The sequence below is a fragment of the Colias philodice genome, chromosome 9, assembly GCF_061535455.1.
Source record: "Colias philodice isolate Cphi_HAF_F1 chromosome 9, ilColPhil1 Martin Lab GWU primary, whole genome shotgun sequence".
NCBI classification, from domain to species: Eukaryota; Metazoa; Arthropoda; class Insecta; order Lepidoptera; family Pieridae; genus Colias; species Colias philodice.
In genome coordinates, this window is record NC_143094.1 from 116101 (window position 1) to 130083 (window position 13983).

Genomic DNA, 13983 nt, shown 5'->3' on the forward strand with positions numbered 1-13983 from the left:
TAGTAGAACAGATAGAACCTAACACAGAACATATAGAGAGAGGAACCTAACGTATCGTTTCCGATACTCAATCAGAACTCTAACTTTGATCACATAATTTAGTTTCTCGTCGACGCGACTTGAAAAAATACTCAGACAAACTGCATTAGTCAATGAAACCAAACAGTCCATGGCGAGAGCGAAACGAACGTAGTGTGCTGCGTGTACACAATACACATGTCTGATGGCACACTGGCACACTATTGATGCAGATGCTCTTGGTAATAGGTGCTTGCCCGAACGACTACTTCGATCGCCGTGATATCAAGATGTAGATCAATCCACATGAAACACTATAGTTTCTTACAGAAAATTTTTATCATCTTGGCCATTTTGTTCCTATTTATTTCAAAAAGTTATTATTAATTATTTCATCCAGAGATATTTATCTACTTCGCATAGGTACCCCAATATGCATGAAAAAAATTGCTCCCCAAATAGACACTTCATCGTAATGAGTTTGGTGAAGTATATCGAATGATAATGGAAAGTAAAGTACGTGTGTGTGTTTGTGTGTGTATGTGCGCGTGTCTGTGTGTGTGTGCACGCAGCCGGCGGAGGTCGCGGCCGCTTTCACCGCGCCCGACCGGTCTCTTGCAGCCTCGAGCCTCGCTCTGGGCTCGCACTCCACTATTTGTTCAAATTTTTTACTAGCTTTCCGCCCGCGGCTTCGCCCGCTTTGACTATAACTTAATAAATAATATACTAAAACCATCCTCTAGAAATTACCTGAATCGCTCTATCAATTATAAAAAAAACCGCATCAAAATCCGTTGCGTACTTTTAAAAATTTAAGCATACATAGGGACAGTGAAAGTCACTTTGTTTTAACTCAGAGGCGGCTCGTGACAAAATTTTATGGGTGTTCACTTGAAATAAAACACTGAAAATACATGGTGTAAAGCAGTACATTTATCAAAAAAATTACTTATAAAGGAAATACATACGTCTTTCTTTTTGGTGTGCAAAAATATCTATAACTTAAAGCGACCGAACCGGCAACGTTTGCGGGAGCGGCGCGGCGCTCCGAATTTTGCTATTTTTACATAGAAAATCTTCTGTTTCACGCGCGCAGGGCACTGGCAAACCCTCTCTTTCACTCCTATTGGATTTCGTATTAGGAAATGTACTAAATATTTTTTCATTGGAGCGCAATCGTGAGCGCTCCGCTTCGCGCGTTACTGTTTAATACAGTATTATTCAGGTGTATGGAATGATGGAATGATGGATATATTCATTGGTATTGACAGTAGTTTTTTACGATTACGATTGATTTTAAATAGTAATAATTAATATTAATAATGAAATTAAGGAGTATGATTATATTATAATTATTTATGGGAGTTCACTGCACCAGCGCTCCTTAGGGCGAGCCGCCTCTGTTTTAACTATACTAGCTATGTAGTGATTAGTCGATGATAAATCGTAAATCTATACTATAATAATATAATAAAGCTGAAAAGTTTGTTTGTTTGTTTGAACGAACTACTCGTCCGATTTGAAAAATTCTTTCGGTGTCAGATAGCCTATTCATCGAGGAAGGCTATATATATGTAGGTATTGATTATATCATCACGCTAAGACCAACAGGAGCGGAGCCACGCGGCCGCGGGTGAAACCGCGGCGAGCAGCTAGTAAGTAATAAAGTTGTGCCCGATCTACTAAAAATAATAATACTTTACCTGAACTAAGTATTATATTTCGTTTAACATCATAAAAAAAAATGAAAAAACTGAACCAGATTGACCAAACTGAGCCATCAGGAAAAGGGGGTTTGGTAAAGTTGGCGTCGTGATGAAGATTTGCGGCCAGTGGATGAAACTTGGATATTTTAAAAGAACAATATATTATTATTCATTAGTATTATTCATTAACCTAGAATCTAAATGATTTATTATAAGATTTTTCTGAGTTTTTTTAGGTTTCTCCTTTATTTATTTAAGAATTCTAATCAAAACGATGTAAATGAACGCTTATACATATACGCAAAATATTGCTCTTTTAAAATACATATCCAAATTTCATAACTGGCTGCGAAAGCCCGACGCCACTAGCCCATACAAAAGTAACTACCCAAACCCCTTTATGAAATGCACTTTTTGTCATTAAATAATATTCGCAATATTTTGACTCGATATAAACTGCAACAGGTGTTGTTATGTTTATTGGCCACAGTCGGCAGCCTGCACTCTGCAGTCTGCAGTATTGAGGCGTGAGTGAAGGCCGTCGGCTGCGTGTGTGTGTGTGTGTACAGCACGTGGCACGCACATAGGCTCGGAACCGGCTACGGAATGCCCGCTCCGGAGCTCGATCACAGCGCAAATGTCAAGGCATTCGATGCACAACTAATCAACACTTAAATTTTGTATAAAATTAGGCTATTAAGGCCGTTGACCCCTGCAGCCTCGCAAGGCCGAGAAGCAATTTATATCTGCACGTTTGACATTCTGTAACTGTTTGTCATAGTTTGGAAAGTGGTCACTTTTAGTTAATGAGTTTTAACTTTCTTGTTCACCGAGAAATTATTATTAAATAGTAATCAAGTGCCCATTCTTTCTGTATCCTACACATAGAGTTATGTTCGGTATGCGCTGCTTGGTATGCCGTATGCGACGTGCGCCGGCCGCGGCAGCCCTCGACCCGTCCGCGACAACCGCGCAACCGCTTATGTAATGCGCTAACCGCTAATAATGTGGTAAACTGGTAACACTAATTTCCCCGCGGGCCGCTCGATTGACGTGCAAGGATGTGTTTGCGAAAGATTAACTACCAACATCGAGTTTCACTTTCCTCTTTATTGATCAATATAAAAGTACGTCAGCCGATAGTGATCGAAACTTTGAATAAGGCCGGAGGTAGGTGTTGTGTCGAGCAGCGCACCACAGAGCCCCGCACCAAGGCACCGCGCACACTGCCCCGGCGCCGCTCCGCTGCCACGCTGTTGCCTATCTCTGTGAGTCTGTGGTATCATCTTGGGCCGGAACACTCGACATTCCGACGCTTGCCAGTGATCGAATTCCTACTAGAGCTATCGCTAAACGTTTGTGCGCAGAATTCAATTAGATGGGTCAAGTGTTTATGGATTTCATGGTTCTTTTTATTAATTGTATGATAGGTAGTTTGGATTTCAATGGATTTCGCGGAGATTGCGCGGAAAGCTAGTAATATTCAATAAAGCAGAAGAGTTTGTTTGTTTCTTTCTTGAACGCGCTAATTTCAGAAACCACGAGACCGATTTGAAAGATTATTTCACTGCTAGATAGTCCATTTATTGAGTAAGGCTATATGACCAGGATCAGGAGTGAAATAAAATTGTAATTCTGAGAAGATTTTGATGAACTGTCCTTTCCTCTACTTATTTCTAAAATATATGACGAGATATTATTATATTGATATAATTATTATTATTCACTTATTCAGAGTTAAAAATAAATTGTTTTGTGTGGTCGCTGAGTCAAGTGGAGCTGTGACGTCACTGAGTGGCGCCTACGCCGATAAAACGAATGGTTTAGTAAAGTACGTGAGTGCCGAGTGGCCAGAGAAGTTTTTCCTCCTACCAATCAACACCATCGCCTGCCTAATGCAGCATCGCCTAATGCAGCATCTTATTTATACACTTACATTATGGTATTACTAGGTTCATCGTTAAATCAAACAAAATTCAATCAATTCATTCAACTTTCTTTAGAAGCGCTCTTTATCAAAACTTAAGCATATCAAATGTTTTTCACGATCACTTAAAAATAATCTAAGTAAGTAAAACACCGAATCAGTCCCGAGATTAGCACGCGCGTTCAAACAAACAAACAAACTTTTCATCTTTATAATATTAGTATAGATTATCTTCGATGGTAAAAACTTGAAGTGGAGATTGGGGTGTTTGCCGCGAATACCTACATAAAGTGCACGTGAGCGATGTCGCAAAGGAAAAAAGTAGTTTGCTATTTGTAATGATATGTCTACTAGTTATCTCTTTGTTGTAATCATAGTTGTAATTATTATCATATAATGTCATTCTCTTCCCTCAAATTAGTAATATCTGAAAATATTTTCTCATAAATTCAACAATGAAAGAATGCAAAATTATCATGGACTAGGTAATTAGATTTTGTATGAAACGGTGCCAGTGGTGGCGCCGGCGTTGGCTCTTGTCAGTGACGTCATCACCGATAAGCCGGCTTTTAACATTCCACCGCCCTCCCCCCCCTCTAACCGCTGAAGAGCCGGGAGCTGCACACGTCGTTGTGCAGCTCATCGACAACTATCTGGCGCTGTGAGGTGTGACCCATATATCTCGAGCAGCTCAAGAGCCGACCACGCATCTGGTTAGAATCGGCACAAATCCGAATACACTGACTCATTGTGAAGCATTAGATTTATCATGTATCGATACATCTCGACGTTTTATAGGTCATTTTGTTGGCGAACAGATGCTGGTTAATCGAAGATGGTTTTAAAATATCTATGAAAAATGGAACGGTAAATCATCACAATTCAATGTTTGATTCATAATATTTCCGAATATTTTTTCACCAAAGTTTAAGTTAATATAAATTAATTTTGTAATAAATAATGTATATTATTATTTATTAGTAGTGCACTAGGTAGGAGACTTAGGACACATAGTGGTGAGTACGCGACACTGACCGCGCCGCTCCTAATGTATTTCTCATTGGGGCATCGGATCCAGACCCCATTGTGTTTGTTGTGAATGTGTGCCGCCGGCTCATTGAACAGAAGTATTCAATACTACATTTTTCGCGTCGAACATTTCGACGCCCCCCGCGAATAATCCGGTAATGACCTATTACGGGGTTCTTCATGTTATGCGTTTTTCGGCATCTAGAAGTTAAAATACACCATGTAAATTTTTTTCAGAATTTTTCTATCTTTATTTACGAAGATATAAAAAACTACGCGTTTATTCCATAAAATAACATTAAAATGTATTTGAAACGAATAATATGGTTTTAGATCTTTACGAAAAATAATATCAATATGATTTGACAGTAAACGTTGTTACGATATTATTCAGGTAAAAAGTTTTCTACATTATTTAATTAAGTGCTAGTACAGGCTTATTCGGGGTTTTATTAAGAAATCGATTTCCCGCTACTTTCATTATGGAGTGCAAGTATGCAAGGTATTTTTTTAAACACTCTTTCTATTACTGAGCAAATGATTTACACAGCCTTAGAAAAAATTAAAAGAGATGAAAGTTTGATAGATAAACGAGGCAGGCATCAGAATAGACCACATCGAAACCTTCATCTTCATCTTCATTAGATGCTGGTCGTCCGACTCAGGTTCTACCTGCTGCCCAAAATAAGCCCCCATCAGCATGGCTTCATGCCACAGAGGAGCACCGAGGACGCCCTCTATAGACTAGGTAGCCACATCAGAAATAAGAGGGAGGAGAAGAAGATTTCTGTTGTGGTATCTCTAGACATAGAGGGAGCCTTCGACAGCGCCTGGTGGCCAGCCATAAAGGTTCGGTTGGCCGAAGTTGGGTGTCCGGGGAACGTAAGGCGGATGATCAGCAGATACCTGAGTGGAAGAGGTGTGAAAGTTAGGTATGCGGGTGTGGAAGTGAGTAGAGAGACCAACAAGGGGCGCGTGCAGGGTTCCATAGGTGGGCCGCTCCTGTGGGACCTCTTGCTGGATCCTCTGCTGTGGATGTTAGAGGAGATGGATGTGTTTTGTCAGGCTTTTGCCGACGACATTGTGCTAGTGTTTGATGGAGATACTGCTTTAGAAGTAGAGACGAAGGCAAACTGCACATTGAGGAAAATTGACGAATGGGGTGTCAGAAATAAACTAAAATTCGCGCCACACAAGACATGTGCCCTGCTCTCGACACGAAAATTAAAATTTGACAGGCCACGACTTGTAATGGGGAGTGTGGACATCCAATATTTCGAAAGTATTAAGATACTGGGCCTTACTATTGATGGCGGCCTGACATTCAACGCCCATGTCGGGAGCGTTTGCAAAAAGGCAATCGCCCCTTATAAGCTATTAGCAAGAGGAGCTAAAGTAAGTTGGGGGCTTAACCCCCAAGTAGTTAAGACTATATATATCGCAGTTATATAACCGACTATATTGTATGCATCAGCAGCGTGGGCACCCAAAGCGGGAAAGATGGGGGTCCAAAAGAGGCTTAACACCGTTCAACGGGGTTTTGCCCAGAAGATCTGCAGAGCATATCGGACTGTCTCCCTGAACTCTGCGATGCTGTTGGCTGGGATTCTCCCTCTTGACCTCAGGATACTCGAAGCTTCGACGCTGAGATCAAGAGTGGTGTGTCGCACCCGGCGGTGTTGAGGGACAGGGAGATGGAACGAATGGCACCCGCGATACGGACCCACATACGGCAGAGCAAGTAGAGCTGGGGTTTGGCTTGATAGATGCCTATGCCGACGTGGTGAACAGCCACGTCTTCAGGGTCTATAGGAACGGCAGCAAGATTGCGGCCGTCGAGTCGGAGCCGCCCTTTCCGGAAACCGGATTACGATCTGTGTCCTGTTTCATTCGTCAAGCGTATTTTGGGACAGGATACGATCAGCGAATGGGACAGGAGAAACGATGTAGGAAGAACGGCCGGAGTCGCGAAGCCCTTTTTCCCAAGCGCTGCTGCTGTATACAAGGTAGTCGCGAAAAAGACATCACACACCACACCACACAAGTACTGACTGGTCACGGCGGATTCGCCTTCTGTGAGGTTCTGATGAGGATTCTGATTACATTTTTAACTGTAATAGGACCATAGTATAATTTTCATGACTGTGTAATCATGTGTAATAGTCGTGTTTTCAGTGCAGTGTCTATTTTATATGATAATAATAACTATCGTGTTTTGTGAAACAATCCAAAGTTGTTTCATTTACTAAAATGTCCTGTATTTCATAAAACATACTATAATAATCATCAAATAATACTTAAGTAAACTATTCGAATAAACAGTAATAGTTATAACAATAAAATGTACGTTACTGTTAAACAATCGAATAACCAAATAATAGATTATTACAAATGTTCAGTATACAAAACAAATAACACGAATATTAGCGCAACAAGATTTTACTGTTGCCGTCGAAAATATAAATTTACACGAACAATATCGTAAGTGACATTACTGACCAGAGCTTGACCTACACTAGTATAGTAAAATGAATCCAGTTAAATTATAACGAAGCCCTTGGGACTACTTAAATTTTGTTGAAATAACCAGATAGCTGAAAAAATTAGCTTCCATATGCGATATTAAAAGTCTCTGATACTTGTTGTTTAATGGAGTTATTAAGGAAAAATGGTTTTTTATTTTTCCTGAACATTTACACTTTTACGATTACCGGATTATTCGCGGGGGGCGTCGATTTGCATCCTTGCGCTGCGATGGCCGCGGGGGTGCGGGGCGGCGGGGCGGGGCGGGAGGGGGACGACCACTAAACAATACGGTTAGTGTTCTGTGAAAGACACTCGACGCCTTGTACAATAGCCATAATTCGATTTGCATGTGTAAGTAATAAGATTCCAACAATCGTTGCGCTCATCGATCAGAATTATATGACGAATGCTCTTTGTTTGAACACTTAACCCACATTTTATCACGTTTTCTTATATAAAACGATTAGGTATTGGATTACCGATTTTAGTAAACCGAAGACGTACGTAACGAGATATACCAAAAAACAGCAATTTGACAGCAGCCATAACTGATAGCACACATAATTGCATCATGCATATAGCATATACAAATTTTATATGATTTTGCATTATAAAATCAATTGTTTTACAATAAGTGAAATATAGCTTTCACTAACCAATTGTTGTTTTTTATAGGTACTAATAAAATTAAAAAAATAACAGTGTTATCAATTTTGAATGACCAACGTTGCACATTGCTTTTAAGTTTTAAGTTTATAAATTCTTCAATTGGAAAAACGATGCTAATATTGTAAATAATGATAAGACTGTCCGGAAGGTTATTTCAATGAATTGGAGAAGATCTACGGAGAAATTATTTTGCGAATGGTCCGTGGGTTTATATCGATCGAATGTCCCCCGGGCGGCGTCCTGCTTCTTTTGTTGAGGGACGCCTGCGCGCGCGCACTGCTTCCTGCTATCGCTCCGCTCATTTATTGGCATGATAATATAGATGAGCGAATGTATGAACATGACTTTTTCAAAGAGAAATTTTTTTGCGAATTGCTTAAATTATCCACAATGCATAAATAATTATAAGTCCGGTTAAAATGTTATTAACTTCGCAATATCTCCAATTTTCTATCAGTGGGTACGTGCTCAGGATCCAAAATGTCTTATAGCAAGCGACCTTATCGGCTCGTTAGTTAATGGCCTTTACGTGTGTGTGACTGGGCCCGTGCGCCTGTGTGCGTGGCGGTTAGTCATCGAAGGCCACGGTATCGGGTTTCGGTACAATAGTTCGTCTAATACTAATAATATTCCGGTCATTGTACTTGTAACGATTCATAATTATTTAATATTTGTCTTTTGATAATTAATTTCTTTAATGCGGTGTGGTAATTATTATCTGTTCGGGGAACTTGCGTCTGTTCGTCGTAAATCACTGTCGAGTTTCAGTAGACAGCTGTTATTCTTATGTTTTGGAAAGCATTGTTATTTCCATTGAAAACAGCTAAAATTATATTGCATAGCCTATAGCCTTATAAGTTATAGCACACTTATAGTGTCCGCCGTCCGGTAATACGATACGACCCGCTGCAGCCCGGCAAAAAATGTGTGCGTGTACTAGAGTACACACGTAAGAAGTGAAACTTCTTTATGTCCTTATTTTTCAAAAAATAATTTACTATATACAATATTAAAGAAATACGTTAGTCACACGCTCGTCGCTACCTACTTAAATATTTACACCGGCCGCTGCTGCAACTCGCTCGCTTCGCTCGCTCGGCTCGTGCGGTAGTTCAAAAGTTAACCTAAGATGCTCGTCGCTTCGCTCCTCGCTACCTATTTACATATTTACACCGGCTGCTGCTGCAACTCGCTCGCTTCGCTCGCTCAGCTCGTGCGGTAGTTCAAAAGTTAACCTAAGATGCTCGTCGCTTCGCTCCTCGCTACCTATTTACATATTTACACCGGCTGCTGCTGCAACTCGCTCGCTTCGCTCGCTCAGCTCGTGCGGTAGTTCAAAAGTTAACCTAAGATGCTCGTCGCTTCGCTCCTCGCTACCTATTTACATATTTACACCGGCTGCTGCTGCAACTCGCTCGCTTCGCTCGCTCAGCTCGTGCGGTAGTTCAAAAGCTAACCTAAGATGCTCGTCGCTTCGCTCCTTGCTACCTATTTGAATATTTACGCCGGCCACTGCCGCGACTCGCTCGCTTCGCTCGCTTGGCTCGTGCGGTAGTTCAAAAGTTAACCTAAGATGCTCGTCGCTTCGCTCCTCGCTACCTATTTAAATATTTACACCGGCCGCTGCTGCAACTCGCACACACATGCGGCCACGCGCGGTGCGCTCCACTGCTTCACTGCTCCACTGATCCACCGCACAGTTCCCCTATGCGATAAGCATTAAAATAAAACCATTTGTATATTCAATATTTTATATTTTTTAATTATTTCATACGAAGAGTTCAATTTATTCGATCTAATTTTTTTTTTTCGAAAATAGAAAACTTTATTGATGACCAATTAATAGATGTTGACGTGATCGCAACGTTAACAGACGTGGTAAGATTTTATCGCTCTATCTTTGTAATGCCATTCCCGTGTTATTAAGGTTAATGAAAAATATCTAAAGTAACGGATGATACTATGACACTAGGATTCTATTACGATATGCGGAGGATTTCGGGTTAAATAATAAGGCATAGTGGTTATCTTAATTTTACTGTGTACAGTTTATTCAGGCTGTCAAGGCCCGTAATGGCCGTCGAATCACAGATAACTAATTATACACAGTTACTATTAATGGTTGTGAAGTGCTTCATCTCTATTCCGCGCCGCCGCCGCGCGCCGCCGGCCGCCGCAGCTCCATGAGATAATGCGGTTGAGCACCAATTTGCCGCTCCACTGATTAGTGTTACAATAATTATTACACTATTTTAATTACTTTTCTTCGATTCTGATTTAACTTCTCTCATAGATCCAAGCCTAGTTCCTACTTATTTAGAACAATATGTTCTATTTGCCATTTATTTGTCTACACTACCTACTAATTGGTTTTTATCAATGTAAGAATATTCTGAAAACCCTTACATTATAATAAAAAGCCTTTACTTTGACCACCATCATGAAAACCCATACCTACTTTCCATTAGGTATATAAAATTTATTTGTGTTCTAGTCCAAGGTAAATACATTATCTACACTAATATTATAAAGAGGAAAGGTTTGTAATTATGTATGTATGTATGTATGTATGGTTTTCACGCATAAACTACTGGACCGATTTTGATGAAATTTGGCACAGACAATCTTTAGACCCTGAGAAAGAACATAGGCTACCTTTTATTTCGAAATATGTACCACGGGCGAAGCCGGGGCGGACCGCTAGTAATGAATAAATATTAAATTTAGAATTTAGATATAATCATTCTTGCTTGCTTTTATTCTTCTTATTTTTAAACGTAGGAAGATATTCGTCACAAGAAAGTCATAAAAATGACCTCACTCCTTTATCTTTAAATGCACAAAACAAAATTTTAGGACATTGTAGAAACTATTCGTCAATGTCCAAATTGTAAGCAAATTATTAAACAAAAGACTGGTTTAGCTTGAGGTTATAAATACAGGCACATTCTGTAAGCGCTCATAGGCGTATTTACGATTTTACAAGAAACTTATTATGCGAGGCGGTTTAAGCCAACATTGAAATAGCACTTCTGGGAAAGGACGTTTTATGTAATTCAAAGTCGGTTGAACGCGGTCTTGTGTTACTTTCTCAGTAATTACATAAGTGATAATTCCGGAGACGGGCTCGGCTCAATGGTAGCCTGTTTCTTATCTACGGCCTATCGCTAGTGCGAAATTAAGGTTTTACTGGGCTAATTGCTTAGGGACAATCGGCAGTATTCTTAACATTTAGTTGAATATTTCTGGAATTTCTCAGAAACCCTAGAGCATCGACCCGCTAGAGCGACCGTTAATCCTACATAATATTTAGGAAATTAGGTAAATACAAACCTAGTCGATGTTTTCGTGAACCTATCTGCGATAAAGGCAATATTTCTTTAGAAATTCTATTCATGCATTCGAATTCCCAAAAAAAAAAATTATCAGTATTAAAAGAAAATTATGCAAATTACTTGAAATCATATTTGAGCGTTCAGTACAGACTACGGAGTGGTATTAATTTAGCGTTTATGGGCACTGCTGGGCACTGGACAGCGCCCCGCGAGGCCGGTATGCGGCCACCGCGCCGCCGTTTCTCGTCGCCTCAGCTTCCGCACCGCTAATGACTTCTATATTTAGAGGACTGCTCATTAGCAAATAATCGTATTATTCTAACTAGTTATAACAATTTTGTCATTGCGATCGACAAATTGACTTACCTAACTAGCCTAACCTAAGCATACCTTATTCCGATTTAAATTGGCAGAACTATGTACTTAGTATGTATATTTTTAGCACAATTTGATTTTACCCATCGCAAAGTTAGATTATAATAAATTTAAAATGGAAAATTTGCCGAGTTCAAAAGCGGGGACGGGCAAAAAGTTTTCACTTCATAATATCATATCGATGTGAGCCGTGACGAGGGATCGCCTTCGATATTAGTTCGGGGACATCTTTTGTGAGATATCTAATAACTCGTTTCAAACTTTTTGTCTTTTATTTGCAGAGTGGAATTCATGAATTTTGGTTTATTATTGTTGACATAAAAAGCAATTCAAGTTCAATAATAAGTCACAGTTCTTTTCTTATCACAAGTCTTGTAATATACTTAATTTAGTTCCAGAACTACAAATTATTGATATTAAATCAAAAGTATAAACCACGTACTGTTGCCATACAATATTATGATGGAATATTATGAAGACGGACGTCCGCGAAGTGGTGATATTAAACAAACAAGTGACGTAGCCGTGGAAGTGACGATCCACAACAGCCTTTGTTAGAACTGAAGATGTAAACATTTCTTCTTGCGTGTGGTCATGTGGTATAGACAAAACAGCGGATTCTTTAGTCGCTACGTTATTTCGTGAGAACCACTGCGAAATTGTTCCCAAAGCATAAGCAATAGTATATGAAAAGATAATACATATTTAAGTTAACCTTACATGTTGCATTAATCTTAGTGTATACCATGACTGTCCTTTTCTGTGACGTCATCTGTGCAAAATTTACTTTCTCATTGTGAAATGTTATGCAAATCTATTATGTTTTTTAGTTCTGGTAAATGAAATTAGAATTACCAACTGATGCAATTTGAATTTTGAAAAAACGACTGCATTGAAAAAGTTTACTGTTTTGTATTTCTTTATATATATGTAATTATAAACTAATAATTTTCTATGCTATGTTAAATTTCTGAATATTATTTTGGCATCTTTGGCATATTTCTCAGTATATAGTTACATATCTAATAATTGTTTCTTTGTTTCAGCCAAATCCAAAGTCGTGATAGGTTGCTCTAATAAATTAAATTAGCATCAAACTGTAAGATAGTTTAGGTATACCATCTAATTATGTCGTTGTTGTTATTGCGCGTCAGCTTGTTTTGATTTCTTAATCTTATGTACAATTCATACCCACATTTGTTGTTTACAATTCTAGAAATTTGTGGTAAACAATTTTTATCTTATTTCTTTTATTTCATATTATTAGTACCTACTAATAAAGGATCATTCTCACCTTCATTATATAAAATATTGTTTATAAAACCTAAAGGAGATGTCCAAAAAATGACCCAGAATCGACAGGAATGAAATGCATACCAATGGATTGATAATTAAATATAATATAATGTAGCAAAAGCAGTAATCCTGAAATCGTTATAGTATAGGAGCTAGGAGCAAAATAAAATAAGTAAGAAATTCGTTTAAAAAAATAAAAAAATAAGTTTACGTCATGTTGTAGCTTAATATGACGTTATAATAATGTTGTATCACTTGTGTTATATATGATAATTATCATCAACACATTTTAAAAGCAACAGCAACATAATAATGTTCAATCACAACATAACTGACTAAAGATTCCGTTTTTAGTAGTTTTTATTTTGGTTCAAGATACTACAATTGCTATATTACTGTGTGAATTATTGGTGCCTAATTCTGTGGATTGGAATTAAAAAATAATAATAGGTATAGTATAGGAGTTAAAACACAATAGAACTGAATAAAAAATCGTTTGAAAATTATTATCATTTATTATTTATTAATTATGATGTGGATGAGATTATCGTTGTTATTATAATTTTAATTTTTTGATTAATTGCTTTTGCTTGTACATTCATGTGTAACACAATTTGTTGTAGATTCGAATGTATTTATTTATTTATTTATTTATTCTTTATTGTACATAATATACCAAACATAAATAAGCTATTCTATAATTACAATTAAGGTACAATGAAAACACACGGCATATACGTACTAAAAGGCGGCCTTATTGCTTAAAAGCAATCTCTTCCAGGCAACCCTGATTGGTAAGGAATGTATGCTAGAACGCGACTTGGCGCAAATTCAATTAATAAATTAAGCATTAAAATATAATTAATAAAAACAATATATACAATAATAACAATAAAAATAAAATAAAATAAGTATATAAATTAATATACTTACGTAAATATAATAAACTACTTACATAATGTAGTTGTTATTATAGATAGGTACATTATAATATGATTAAAAATTAACAAAATTAGACCTAATTATAAAAATAAATGAATAACAACGATATTCTAATACACAACATAACGAGTTTTTATTATTTTCAAACGATTTTTCACTT